Raw genomic sequence first — 15,293 nt, forward strand, 5'->3', positions numbered from 1 at the left:
AGCTACATATCAATAGAAAATTGTATTTCTTATAATGATAGTTTTGAAATATCTAAATTTCGAACCGTGTAAGTTAAGGCAACTTCCACTAACAACAGTTTTTTTTTTATAGCAGGATTAGTGTAAGAAAATTGATGTTTGCTTCTTCATTAAAAATGAACTGGAATTTTCAGATAGAAAGTCTCATTACCCGTACAATGGTCTAAATGGCCCCCACGAATCAGGTGTTACTGCCTCTAATTTCGAGCCGTTGATAAGAATGAATGACAGCAATCACTTAATTGTGTCAGCTATCACAAGGGCGTTCTCTGACTCTTTGAACTGACAGTTATTTTCTAAAACGTCACAGGTGGAAGTGCAGAGCATATTCAACAGCATCACGGATAGAACAGCGGACCGTAGCCCTGATAACCTAATTTCTACGCAACGTCTGTCCCTACTATGCCAAGAAAAAGTAAACTATGGCCCTCACTCTGGTTAAATAACTACCGTTTGTCTCAACTCGTTAATGACGTAATTAATATATTTTATTGTGGTATGCTTGAGCGCAAGAAAATAGTCCCGAAAGTAAACAGTGCTTCGGGAAATATATGAAAGACTGTATACCAAACAGTGTTATGTAGCCAAAGCATCATGGGAAATAAAAGCGATACTGTTCTATTAAAGAAACCTGGGTTTAAAGCTCCCAATCGCGTGTATGTGGAAGTGACAGTGAATGTATCCATAATAATGTTCGATTGCAACTCTTCTGCCGCTCATGATTTCATACGTCGTTAAACGACTGATGGCAAAGTTTCAAAATTAAACTCTCCAGGAAGTTCCTGATTCTTCATAACTTTTCTTGAACTGTTGAAGGATTATTCAAAAGTAGTAGCTCTTGGGAGGCGTTTTCATGGAAGGAGCTTTCATATCTTCCGTCGCCTTGAAAATAATCTGAATATAAATAAAAAGCTCAATGCACGTGCTGTGGTAAATAATGTTGCCTTCAACTGCAACGTATTCTCGTGTCATACCTGAGTTCGTTATCATAAATAATTATAGGGCGCGCAGCGTGGCTCTTTTACGCTCAATCAAAATGTACACATAGGCGGTATACACATTCAGAAAATAACGGACGATTTCTTCTCTCTCGGAAACACTATTTAGTACAACCTTAATATATATCTCTCACGTCATTTATCATTCATTCTCTATTGTTTGTGTTGATGTATTTCATTAAAACTTTTTGAAGATGGTCTTCAACAAAAGGCGTTCTGAGGAGAGATGTAATCCCCGTACGCAAATAGAAAAGACAAAAAACAAAAATGAAACTGAAATACACACGAAAGGTATTACTGCAAAATACAATATTTTTTCTATTGATTGCACACGGAGATGAACAAAGAATGGTCCTCCTATGATGAAATTCCACAGGTGATATACAGCTAAATAAAAAAGGGTGTCTTGCTAGCGTTTTAATTATGACAATATTTCGACAAAAATGTTTTGTTGCTTCATAAAGGAAACTAATTTTATCTGCACGAACAGTTATGCTTTTGAGTGAAAGCTTGTTGTGCGTACAGAAAGCCGAACGTTGTTTCATCGAGGGACCATGAATCATATGTGAGCGCTCAGGTATTATTGCTAATTTCTATATCATAAATACTATTCATTTATGCATGCACAATTTGAAAAAAAATCGTAACTCTCGAAAATAGATGTTTCTCAGTTCTTGGCGTGTGTTCTAAAGTACTAAAATGGGTATTCGTTGATATTTGATAGAGATGTCAAGTAATATTTCTGGGAAAGAATGAATTAAATATACTCGTGCATATTAATGAAATTAAAAAAAAGCTTGTAATTAGAAAGGCTGTGGGGAACTTGTCGTAATTACTTGTATACAAAACGTGCTTATCCATCCTGAGGACTTTTTATTTTAAGAATACGGATATTAAAGCTGGCGAAGCCTAACGCATTTTCATTAAATGACCTGTCAAAACACCAAAGTGGACGAAAAAATTCGATTATAAGGCGTGAAGAAACATTATAGTTCACAAATAACGAGACAATTTCAACCAAGAGGAATATTCAAAACTCGGATCTGGCCTGAAAATATGTTATTAATCATTAATACATTATTACTTTTAATTTATTTATCAACTCAGACCCTATAGGAATAAACAACATGAATAAAACTAGGAAGCTGTAAACGCTTAAATGATTTATTTTTGTATTTAAAACTGTGATTATTATAAACTACTCGTTTTAGAATTTTAGATTATTATTCGACTTTATATATAGATGGCTTGTTACGCTATATTACAACATAGTTGAATATCTCAAACAGCAAATCACATTGGAACCACGGCGAATTAAGTTACAGTGTATCAAAACTACATCTTAACATTATTTGGCGTTGCATATATAATCTGATGCCCCTAAAATGGATCGCTTTTGGGAAGGATATGTAACTCAAAATAGTCACATATTTGTATAATAAAGGTAGTTTCAGATATGGAATTTAGGAGGATAACCATTCTTTTCTCTTTTTTTAATACCGAATAACAAAGAAATGTGGATCAAATTGGGGTATTAGGACCATCCAGAAAAAGACCTGCGACAAGTCTAGTTGGGATAAGCAAAGAGCGGCGTCTTATAACGGGTGAGAATTCACATACACAAAAGTGAGTTGTGGAAACTGTCCTTATCTCATGCAACAGTCCGCAACATAATCAAGTAAGGTATCCACGTGGACAAGCAACAAAAGTCAGACGCACAAAGTTGCTTCCACGACATATCCGTTTAATTGTCGCATCTCTCAATCAGATGAAGAGTGAAACGGATATGATAGAAATAAGAACGCTGTGACATTATCAATATCATTAACTTATTACTGACTGTAGCTTCGATTAAAAAAAAAACTCTATTGGCGAGCGATAACAAAATTGTTGATAATGTCATAATAACAAATCCAATAAGCAATTCAGTTTGTTTAATGTTATTGTCCTGTTAATGGAACAGTACAGTTGGTGAATCAAATCTTTCAAAAGGATAATAAATATATGTTCTATAGTCCAAAAACTAAGTTAACAAGTTTATTTGTGAAACCAGCAGTAATAAGTGATATACTTTCAAAAATTATATAATACTTTATTTGTTTACTTTAAACCACAGCCACATTAGATTATTCGTTGTATCTGCCAAGAGGAATCGAACCTCTTGGTAGTTTGGTTTGATTTGTTTTGAACTTCGTGCAAAGCTACACGAGGGCTATGTGCACTAGCCGCTCCTAATTTAGCAATGTAAGACTAGAAGGAAGGCAGCTAATCATCACCGCCCACCACCAACTCTTAAGCTACTCTTTCACCAACGAATAGTGAGATTGACTGTCACATTATAATGCCCCCGCGGCTGATCATGTTTGGTACGACGGGAATTCGAACCCGCGTCATTCAGATTACAAGTCGAGTACCTTAACCACCTGGCCATGCCGGGGCTTGGTACTTTTCTATGTATGATACAAAATAAATTAACTAATATAACATTGTACAAGAGCTAATACTGATTTACTAATACAACTGTCACCTGCTTATACAACAGTAAGACTACGGATTTACAACGCTAAAATCGCGAGTTCGATTCCCCTCAGTGGACTCAGCAGATAGCCTGATGTGGCTTTGTTATAAGAAAATACACACACTCATACTACTTTTAAAAAAAATATTTCAATGTAAGAATAAACATTTAGAATTTAATATCCAATAAAATAAGAGAAATAAACTCACAAAAAAAAGCATTTGGTATTATACTATATGGAGTCACGTTTTCTACTTATATAGATGGCGCTTCTATTTTTCTAAATTCATAATGCTTCATTCCTGTTAGAGGGGATACAGTTTATATAATAATTCTCTTTTTAATTTTATTATTGTGTCAGATTAACCGTAGTTAAGATTATTAACCACTTGCAACGTATTGTTCTGTCTAGTACGTGAATAAAATTCGGTTGCTACTCTATACGTAAATATACCAGTTAGTTCGCTATACGTGACTATCTATGCATTTCTGTGCGATCGAACTGTTGAGGTTGGTAGTAGGAAATCGTTGTTCTTGTGTTTTATATAGACTGTGGAAAGCAACAGAAATGAGTGTTATAATTTGAACAGGACACCCTTGCAACAATATCTTTTTCGATGGAAAAATACGTTGCAAGGCTATTGTTAAAATGCACAGTTATTGGGTATAACTGGATATGGTGATGTGCTCTGAAGCAACATGTTAAGGTTCCAGAATGGTTTTAAACATAACGTACTCAATCCCTTTACAAACTGAAACACAAGTCATTCAAAGATATATGATTTTCCTTTACACCATTTCTATTATACGCGAATTTAAGTATTAGATCTGGGATTCAATCCCTGTTTGGGTACCGCGAAGACAGCTCTTTTTGATGTAGAAGAAAAATATATAAAAGCAGAATTTCTGTAAGAGGTAAACATATTTTCTTGATTTAAAGTAGAACTGTTACGTGATAAAAAATATTGATATATAAACATACATATATCTCTATAGACAGATGTATTGAAGCAACCTGTTTTAAGACATTAGGGTTAATTCATTAACTAGTGGTCTGTATCATTATTTTCTCTACACGTTGACGTCATGTTTTTACCATTTGATGTGCCATGAGCTTATTTCAAAATGTATATATGAATTCACCTTACAACAACTTTCTTCTAATGAAATTAGTACCAAAAGTAATTTTCCGTATTATTGTAGTTGTTGATTTGAATTAAGCACAAAGCTACACAATGGGCTATCTGTGCTATGCCCACCACGGGTATCGAAATCCAGTTTTTAGCGTTGGAAGTCCGCAGACATACCGCTGAGCCACTGAGGGAAATTTTCCATATAACTTTATAATTTTATTCTATTAAAAAGGTGAATTCCAGGAAAATTTACCTTTCGAATTTCGTCGTCAATTGAGAAAATATATATGAATTCAAACTCTAAGTATGTAACTCAGTCAGACATTGAGGATAAACACATCCAGTTACCTTAATCTCTACTTCAATGAACGTCGAATGCTTTCTTTCAAGAAAAAATTACTGGTGTATGTTAGGTGTGTGTCAATAAAATGTAATAAATTTGTTTGTTTTTTTAGAAACATGGAATTATCTGCGCATAGACGTCCCTAATTATAAGCAAGTCAACAACAACAACCGCCGAATTTTGGTCTACCCTTGTCTGACTGGAGATTGTGATATAACCTTTATTCTTACAGTGCGTCTACGGACCCAAATTGCTGTGAGCATTTTCGTAGCAGTGAAACGCGAACCTTGAATTCGCATCCTGATATACCAATTACTAGGTCACGTCCGACCATGTGATAGATAAGAAAGGTATACATTCTTTAAACAACAGATTCTCAGTTCTAGCAATGTTTTCAAACACTTTATTTTTAACTAATTCAATGAGGGGTGGTAGCAAAAATAACACATTTCAAATACCTTCTGTCTGTTAGGCTTTATTTAGACACGCCTGGTAAAGTGTAGATGAAGCCTTGTACGCAATGCTATCCACGAAAACGAGGTGCATTAGAATTCCAATGTTCATTGTTCTTGTTTTTGGAAATGAAAGAATGGTTCGATTAAAATGAATTATCTTCACTGTTACTGTGGTGTACTATTACACCAAATTCCCATTAAGCTATCATGCTCAGTCAGCTTCGGTATTATACATCATTAAACTTGACGTCTCGTAAATGTCTGGTACAAATGGCGTTTGAGCCTAGAGTGCGTGGGGTATTGAGTTTGATAGTATTTTAGAACAAACGAAGAGTAGTTGAAATGCTATTATTTCGTTCCCCTTACTAAAGATCATTTTGTGGCTACGAAGGAGTAAAAAAATGTAAATTTATCTGTAGTCTTATCGAAAGGTTTCACCAGATTCACTAACCCTAAAATGAGTCATCGTTCTCCTGTTTTAACTTTACACATATTATACAAAAGCATTTTACGAAACCTGAGTCAGTACTAGTTGTCACCTTATACTGAGTCATCCACTTCCAGTTACAGTCATGTATATGATGTATAAAAGCAGTTCACGAGGTCTGAATCAGTACTAGTTGTCACGTTATACTGAGTTATCAACTTCCCGTTATAATATTGTACACAGTGTATTAACTCAGATCACAAAGCCCGCATTAATTCAACCTAACGATTTAGCTTAAATCGCTTAGATCACAGAGCTAAGCTATTTAACTATCATTATTTTAGGCTTAGCCCCAGTGCTGATGATTTAAAGTTTTGTCATTTAGGGTTAAGGTAACAGCTGTGTGTGTTTGCTTCAACAAGTAGTTACTACATTACTCCAAATTAGTATATCTTTACCATAATATAGATTGGAGATAAATAGATCATTCAGAATGACAACAAGAGACTCAACAACAAGCTTTGTTGGACCTCTTCACAAATAAGTAACATCTTTATTTTACAAAGCTACGCAGAACATTGGTACAGTAACCAGAATTTCATAATGAATCCATGAATCGAAAATACATTTATGTGTCAGGTAATTTTAAAGCATAAAACTTCCACCAAATTAGTCCTTCAGTGGTACAGCAATATGTCTGTGGACTCCGCTAAAAACCAGGTTTCGATACCCGTGGTGGGCATAGCACAGATAGCCCATTGTGTTGCTTTGGGTTTAATTCTGAACAAACCACCAAAGTATTTATTTTCATTCAGCTTAAATAAATAGCAAATCATATTTAATACGAATTAAAACTAAAAATCACACACCTGAGTCGGTTTCAATCAAATCCCTGAAAACGTTTGTAATAACAAAATCATAGCAACACGTACACGTATGCTACGTGTTGACAAGTAGCAGTAACAACAGTAGAGTGTAGCGCAAATTTTAGTAAGGAAATTGAACACTAAGTAACTGCTTGTGTTTGTATATAACACAGAACTGGAGTAAGAGAACAAAACAAAAGAACTATCTCAATTAGTTTTGTCTCTTTGGAGACATGGCATGGCCAGGTGGTTAGGATGCTTCACTCGCAAACTGAGGGATGGAGATTCGTCTCCCCGTCCTACCAAATATCCTCGCCCTTTAAATTGTAGAGTGTTATAATGTTATGGTTAATCCCACTACTTGTTGGTAAAAGAATAGCTCAAGTGTTGGTGGTGGGTGGTGATGACTACCTGCTTTCCGTCTAGTCTAATATTGCTAAATTAAGGACGGAAACGCGGATAGGTCTCGTGTAGCTTTGCGGAAAATTCAAAATAAATCAAACGCATCTTCTGATCGACAGGACTCAAACTGTTTAAAGTTTAGATCTTACTGCTATTCATTGAAATGTTTAGTTGTTGTTGTTTATTTTTAATTTCGCTCAAAGCTACACGAGAGCTATCTGCGCTTGCCGTCCCTAATTTAGCAGTGTAATACTACAGGGAAGGCAGCTAGTCATCACACCCACCGCCAACTCTTGAACTACTCTTTTACAAACGAATAGTGGGATTGGCCGTCACATTATAACGCCCCCACAGCTGAAAGGACGAGCATGTTTGGTGCAAAGAGGATTCTAACCCGCGACCCTGGAATTACTAGTCGAGTGCCTTAACTACCTGGCCATGCTGGGCCAAATGTTTAGTTGTTGCTTGAAATGTTGCTTCACATTGTACCTTGTTGAACGAGCTTTAATAACGATCCTATGAAACAAGGCCTGAATAAATAATTTACTCTTTCAAGTGTATTTTTATGTTGTTATTTTTCCTTATCGTGCGGTCACACCAGGCTACTTGCTGTGTCCACCAAGGAGAATCAAACCCCTGACTTTAAAGTTGGAAATCCGTAGGCTCAGTACTATCCCAGCAGAGGACTTACTATTTCAAACTTAACGTATTGCGTAAAATAAAAGAAACGTTACAACACTTGGTCGATAACGTATTTATCATTCTTGTGTCCATTAATCTTCATTCATGTTTTTAATATTTGATTCGTGTCCCCCCTGAACTTTTAGTTAGTTTTTCTAGTGGGTTAGTGGTAAGTTTATGGGATAACAACGCTATAATCCAGAGCGTGAACCCAACTGTTGGCAGAGCGCAAATAACACGTTTTGTAGCTCTGCGCTAAACGCCTTCTTATTAAAATATTTTGTTGGGGTGAAGTTATTTTTCTTTATATTATTATAGCTACCCTGTAATGTTACATTACACTGCACAACACTTTTGTGAAAAGTTTTGCTTCCTGAAAAGTGTTTGCTGATTGTGACAGGTACCTGATGGGTATGCACAAATATAGTTTTGGTTTTGCTTCATCACGTAGGAACTCTGAGAAATAGACAGTTAATTGTTTACCGGCAATAACGTATTTAATTGCGTTTATGTTTCTAATACACTATTAAGTTCAACATAATTGAAAGTGTTTTGCTCCTGATTTTCATTTGTATTCAATGTCCGGTGCATGACGTTACAGTGTCCAACAGTAGTCAGCAAACATTGACGGATTTCAGTTGCCCTGATATCGTTTTTCCATTGTAGTAATGTCCTGGTAAAACTGAAGATTTCGATGAAACGGTACGTGATGGGCAAATATGGATGTGAATTTCGTGATCAGCCAGCCAAAAATCTATAAGGAACACCCAACAGTGTTCAAGAAGCAAAAACTTTGTTGTGCAGAGTTATCAGTTCTTATTTAATATTAACACAAAATTTGTTCATAGAAGGCTTCTGTAAATCTACTTGTTTGTTTAGATTTTTCGCGGGAAGCTACATAAGTGTTATATTTGTATAGCCTTCAATAATGTTGAACCTATAGACTAGGCAGTTAGCCCACAGTTAGCCCATCGACAACTCGTGGGCTCAGATTTGATTGCAGCTCTTTAAAAAAAACAACTACGGTTTCGAAATGCAAAGAACAATTTTTTTGCAAATACAGGATATAGAATACGAACTTTAGGGTTCACAGCGCATCCACACTGGCTGTTAGGCTCTCCCTCCTGAAACGAATATTTGTAAGCCGTTCTTTTGTGATTAGATAAAAAGCTAATAGAAAAACGTATACAGTACGGTTGAAATGTGATTTGAAATCAAAAGTACTGATAGCGTTGGTTTGATATTATCTCTTGTTGGATTTAATGGTTAGAGAAAATGTCATAATTAATCACTTCTGTGTGGTATTCGTTGAAAGATGTTTGAATTTTTACAGAAACTTAACCGAAAACTGATTCAAATAATCTTTGTTATATCAAATCCTTTCTTTGTTTTAGAATATAAATATTCTAAGAGACGTATTAGCTTTCTTTAATTTTTTTTGTTTTGTTTGGGTCATCTCTGCTCTGCCCGCCACTGGTATCAAAATCCGGTTTATAGTAGTGTAAGACTACAGACATACCTCTCTGCCACTGGGAGGGGACGACGTATTATCTATACCAATTGTTTGTACTGGAATCAATGTAGTCGTTTTTGCTTACTAGCTGGATATTGTAAGAAAAACATTTTTTACGGGGATAACAAATACAAGACGTTACGAACATTTTGCTCTGTTTCTGCCCGATTTGCAAATGATGTTCCTGTCATCTCGCTACTGAATATCTTTTAAGAATGTCTATATTTCTCTAAAGAAAACAAACCACTGTTTGAAATGAAAATGTGAATAAACAGGTTATAATTTAATTCGTTACTAATAAGATAGAGATTTATTGGAAAATATATCTATCTATATATCGTATGATATTTTTGAACACTTGACGGCTAAAAAAAATAAATAAAGATGGCCAAGTTCTGACGTAATATCGTCTAAGAATGGAAGAGAAAGCAAGTGGCAGAATCAGAAAATAGACAACAGACACGTAACACTGTTGTTGTCGACAGATGTGGGAACTGCTGGCAAGCTTGTCATTGAAAAGAAACATAATGATAAAGCTGTCATTTTACTAGCAACTACCATTTCGCAATAACATAACATATTGTTGCTTTCACTTGGCTGGCGGTTACGCGTGAGTCACGAATCAGAAGTCGCCTTCCATGTGGAATGATGGTAGAACGTTCGAGTTGGTTTGTATCACACCTGTTTGTACAGGTAGCATTTATTTATTTGTAAGTCACGCGATATATGTTACCAAATTTAGCTTTTTATTCCTGTTAGCGTGGCTTTCTGTGGTGCTCTATAATGCTAGCATATTTTTACGATTATATTAAAGTTATTTGTATGATTCAGTTTCATAATCTTGACGACAATATAGGTATTTTCAACAACGTATAAAACAAACATCAATTAACCCCTCCCTCAAAAAACAGTTATAAAACTACGAAAAATACAACGTTGATAGTTTCATGATAAACAAAACATAACATTACCTCAAGTATTAATGTTAACATAACGCACAATTCAAACATTCATAAACGTCCACCAAAACTGGTAACTTTAAAATAGCAAGCCACAAAAGAAGGCTAAAAAAAATTACAAATATAAGTGTTTAAATAAATCACCAGCAAAATAACATTTTTGAATATCACAGTCTTACAAACGTTTTAGATTTGCCGTTAATATCTTTTGATAACGTTTACATGTAAGTTAACACATGTTAAAACCTAATAAGCTATCATTGTTACTCTTGTGAGTATAGGAAGAAAAATAGCACAGAAAAAAAAAGGTTATTTCTGCGCATGCTCAGACTTGAACATATCATACCAGCAATATTGTATGCACGTGCACGACTTCTTGAAACATTAATGTTAATAATGTTTTCAAACTACTTGTATGTTTGTATTCATTTAATAGTTTGTTTGTTTTTGAACTTCGCACAAAGCTACTCGAGGGCTATCTGCGCTAGCCGTCCCTAATCTAGCAGTGTAAGACTAGAGGGAAGGCAGCTAGTCATCACCACCCACCGCCAACTCTTAGGCTAGTCTTTTACCAACGAATAGTGGGATTGACCATCACATTATAACGTCCCCACGGCTGAAAGGACGAGCATGTTTGGTGTTTGGTTTAATAAAACACCATTGTTCGGTTTTATTTAAAGTGTTTTTCATAATATTCATAATGAAGAGAAAAAAATATAGCGATCGAATGGAATAGGCTCTCATTAAGGCCTCGAATTGCAGATCGTACAAACTTAACAGGAATATGAAAGAAGGTAATAAATACTTATTAATAAATAATAAATAAATATTAATTTCCATGTGTTAATCCATCCGTCGGACTAACATCACATTTCACAGGTTATACTTACTTCTGTTCACTACACTAAACTAGATTCAGCATTTACTATTTCACGTGAGCCCCCCAGTGGCTCAGCGGTACGTCTGCGGACTTACAACGCTAAACACCAGGTTTTGATACCCGTGGTGGGCAAAGCACAGATAGCCCATTGTGTAGCTTTGTGCTTAATTCAAAATAACAACAACAACTACTTCACGTGAAATTGCCGGAAGTCAAGAAGCGTCCATCTTGTCGGTTCTCTGTCCAGTTTCCGTTACTAAAATATTATGTGGAGTTTTCAAGTTGTAGCTTCTCCGTCATGTAAAAATGTCAGTGTGCGTTTGATGAAACTATAACAATATATCGAAACCTGTTACTGTGTCATTTCACTAGTAAGTTTACATTTTTTTTACATTTTCTCTTCCCACCCCATTAATAAATTAATATGAAATGACTTGTAACCGAGAACGTATTACATTGTTAGATATAGTAGCTTAAGACCTAATGGTAATGGTATTACTTAACGGTTAACTGGTTTTGTTTGTTCTGAATTTTGCGCAAAACTACACGAGGGCTATCTGCGCTAGCCATCCCTAATTTTGCAGTGTGAGACTAGAGAGAAGGCAGCTTGTCATCACCACCCACCGCCAACTTTTGAGCTTACTCTTTCACCTCCGAATAGTGCATTGACCGTCACATTATAACGCTCCCACGGCTGAAAGAGACGAGCCTGTTTGGTGTGACCGGGATTCGAACCCACGATCCACAGATTAGAAGTCGAGTGCCTTAACCAGCTGGCCATGCCGGGCTTTATAGTGTTTAACAAAAAAAATGTAGGGACATAAAAATATAATAGTTATAATTAAAATTGAAGTTATTTATTAAAAACAAATAGCGCCAGTTGGAAAATACAAAAGTTTTAATTTACGTAATGTATTGAGCCCTAATACTGTAACCACTGTATGCAACTAAAGCACAAAAACAAAGGCGTTACGTAATTAATTTAAAGAAAAATGTGCTCCACTTAACCTTTTGATTTTCATCACATGTACGTGTGATGTAAATATGTGCAGCTTGGTCTGCAAGAAACGTTGAAAATGTTGTAATAACAGTTTTTGTTTTAATCGTTAATAGATACTTTCGATTATCCTTTACAAAATTTTGATTTAACCCTATTGGTAGTTTCCTTAAACAGCACGTGGGCTACGTAACTTTAACTGCTGTTTCATCAATCACATCAGTTTCGTATAATTTTTTTTTTTTATTTGACAGGTACGAGATGAGCAAGAATAATCTGATTGAATTAATTTACACGCGGAAGAGTTTCTGTGTTAAATAGGGTTTTGGAGGACTAATACAGTGATCTGAAATTATTACGTAACTCTACTAGAAAAAAAAAACTACTTTAATTAAAGAAGATTCGCGTTCATAACCAGTCTTGAATCTGGTTCAAAAAGTTGTCGTGGAAAGTTCAATGAAAGTTAATTTATGAGATTAACCAAACGTATTATTTGAAATGCAGGAAGACATTTTGTTTCGGCCTTATAAGAGTAAGTTTAAAAGGTACTTTAAAGCACTTTAAGGCCTGGCATGGCCAGGTGGTTAAGGCACTCGACTCATAAAGTGAGGGTCGCGGGTTCGAATCCCCGTCACACCAAACATGCTCGCCCTCTCAAACGTGGGGGCTTAATAATGTGATGGTCAATCCTACTATTCGTTGGTGAAAGAGTTGGAGGTGAGTGGTAATGACTAGCTGCTTTCCCTCTAATCTTAAACTGCTAAATTAGGGACGGCTAACACAGATAGCACTCGTGCAGCTTTGCGGGAAGTCTAAAGAAACAAACAAAAGACGTTATCATGTTGTTCCTAGACGTAAAAGATAAGTGCCGCTGTAGACTGCGTACCTGACGTGTGTTTTTCTTTTTTACTTTTAAGTCCCCTCCCCCAGTGGAGCATCGATGTGAATTCGGCGTGACAACGCTAAAGTCAGGAGTTCGATTCTTCTCGATGGACACCCAATCTGGCTTTGCTATAAGAAAACACAGACACATAGTCATAGTGAAAATTATCTGAATTAATTTTTATCAGTTTTATCGTAGTGCAATTTGTAGACATTAAGTACTACATTATAAGTTGTGTGACTTAAAATTGAAAATAAGTGCGTGTTTTAATATTGGATTTACATGTAATTAAGCCTAAAATAAACGAGTTAAAACTACCACATATATTTAAAATCTTTATTCATTGCAGTAACCAAAAATGTTTGTTTGTTTGAATTTCGCGCAAAGCTACACGAGGGCTACCTGCGCTAGCCGTCCCCTATTTTGGCAGTGTAAGACTAGAGGGAAGGTAGCTAGTCATCACCACCCACCGTCAACTCTTGGGCTACTCTTTTACCAACGAATAGTGGGATTGACAATTATATTATAACACCCCTACGGCTGAAAGGGCGAGCATGTTTAGTGCAACCGAGATTCGAACCCGCGACCCTCGGATTACGAGTCGAACGCCTTAACACACTTGGCCATGCCAGGCCAACCAAAATTGACCAAAAAGTTTGAAAAACAAAATAACCTACATGTTTATCAAAACATACACAAGAGGAACTAACGACATTTTTGAAACTCGTGAAAACAAACGTTATTTGAGGTCGTAAATGAATAAAAATTCAGACTTCTCAGGTAAAACAAACATGGAAAACAAGCAGTTTTTATCACAACGAAAACCATTTACTTTACGTGATGGAACTTTCAGAGTTGCTTTCGTACATTAGTTATAACGCTGTTTTTAAGCTGTTAGGACTAACTTCCGTCCTTAGATAATACAAATACACGTGCTTACTAAGTAGAATGTAAACCATTATTTACTGTAATGGTTGTGATAAACTTTGAACGATTTATAGATCTAGTATCAGCAACAGTGTTGACATTAACATGGTTAATTATCTCCAAATTCACATGAACCAAATTCAAGGCATTTTAATAGTCGAGATTACAGCGATTGGCAGGAAAAAAAATGTTAAATTATGAGAACAGTGTTTTTTTTACTTTTTATTATTAATTTATGTTTTCTCCGCCCCCTCACCAGTGGTTCGTCGATAATTCTTAGAGTTACGATCCTAAAATTTGAGTTTATATACCCGTAGTGAGCACTGAATAAATAGCTCATTGTAACACTTTTCATTTAACAACAAACAAAATGTTACTCTGAGGTGTAAAATTGACTGTTAATCAAACTTATTCAGACAGCAATGGACATTCGCAATGGTGTGTGTCTTACGACGGGTGTTATAATATCTCGGAATAACAATGGTGTGTGTCTTACGACGGGTGTTATAATATCTCGGAATAACAATGGTGCGTGTCTTACGACGGGTGTTATAATATCTCAGAATAACAATGGTGTGTGTCTTACGACGGGTGTTATAATAACTCGGAATATTAGGATTATTACGAATATTAATTAATATGTATCGAAAAACATGTTGAAATAAAATCGTGTTAATTGTCAATCACTTTTAGAAATTTACAACGCTAAAATCAGGGGTTCGATTCTCCTCGGTGGGCTCAGCAGATAGCCCGATGTGACTTTGCTGTAAGAAAACACGCACTTCTAGAATGTCGTAAAGAAAATTAAAAATACGAAAATGTTTTAGGGTTTTCCTGGTGGTAATAACACAAAAGTTTATGATAACATAAATTGCCCTTCACGTCCTACCTTTCTATGACACGACAAATACCACTTGCACGAACTGAACGAATCCATGGTCATAGATGCGTCAGTAAAAAGAGTTTTGTTACGCTGAATTTGTAACCTGGACGAGTTAAAAGTTAGCGTTAGTTATTTAAAGGTCAGAAGAAAATGGTTAATATTCTATCTTAAAAATCTTTTCAGCCGTGGGGGCGTTATAATGTTACGGACAATCCCACTATTCGTTGAAAAAGAGTAGTCCAAGAGCTGGTGGTGGGTGATGATGACTAGCTGCCTTCCCTCTAGTCTTACACTGCTAAATTAGGGACGGCTAGCGCAGATAGCCCTCGTGTAGCTTTGGGCGAAATTTTTCAAAACAAACAAACAAACAATCTGTCTCAAAAAAAACA

This window comes from Tachypleus tridentatus, chromosome 11 (assembly GCF_004210375.1).
Source record: "Tachypleus tridentatus isolate NWPU-2018 chromosome 11, ASM421037v1, whole genome shotgun sequence".
In the NCBI taxonomy this organism is placed as follows: Eukaryota; Metazoa; Arthropoda; class Merostomata; order Xiphosura; family Limulidae; genus Tachypleus; species Tachypleus tridentatus.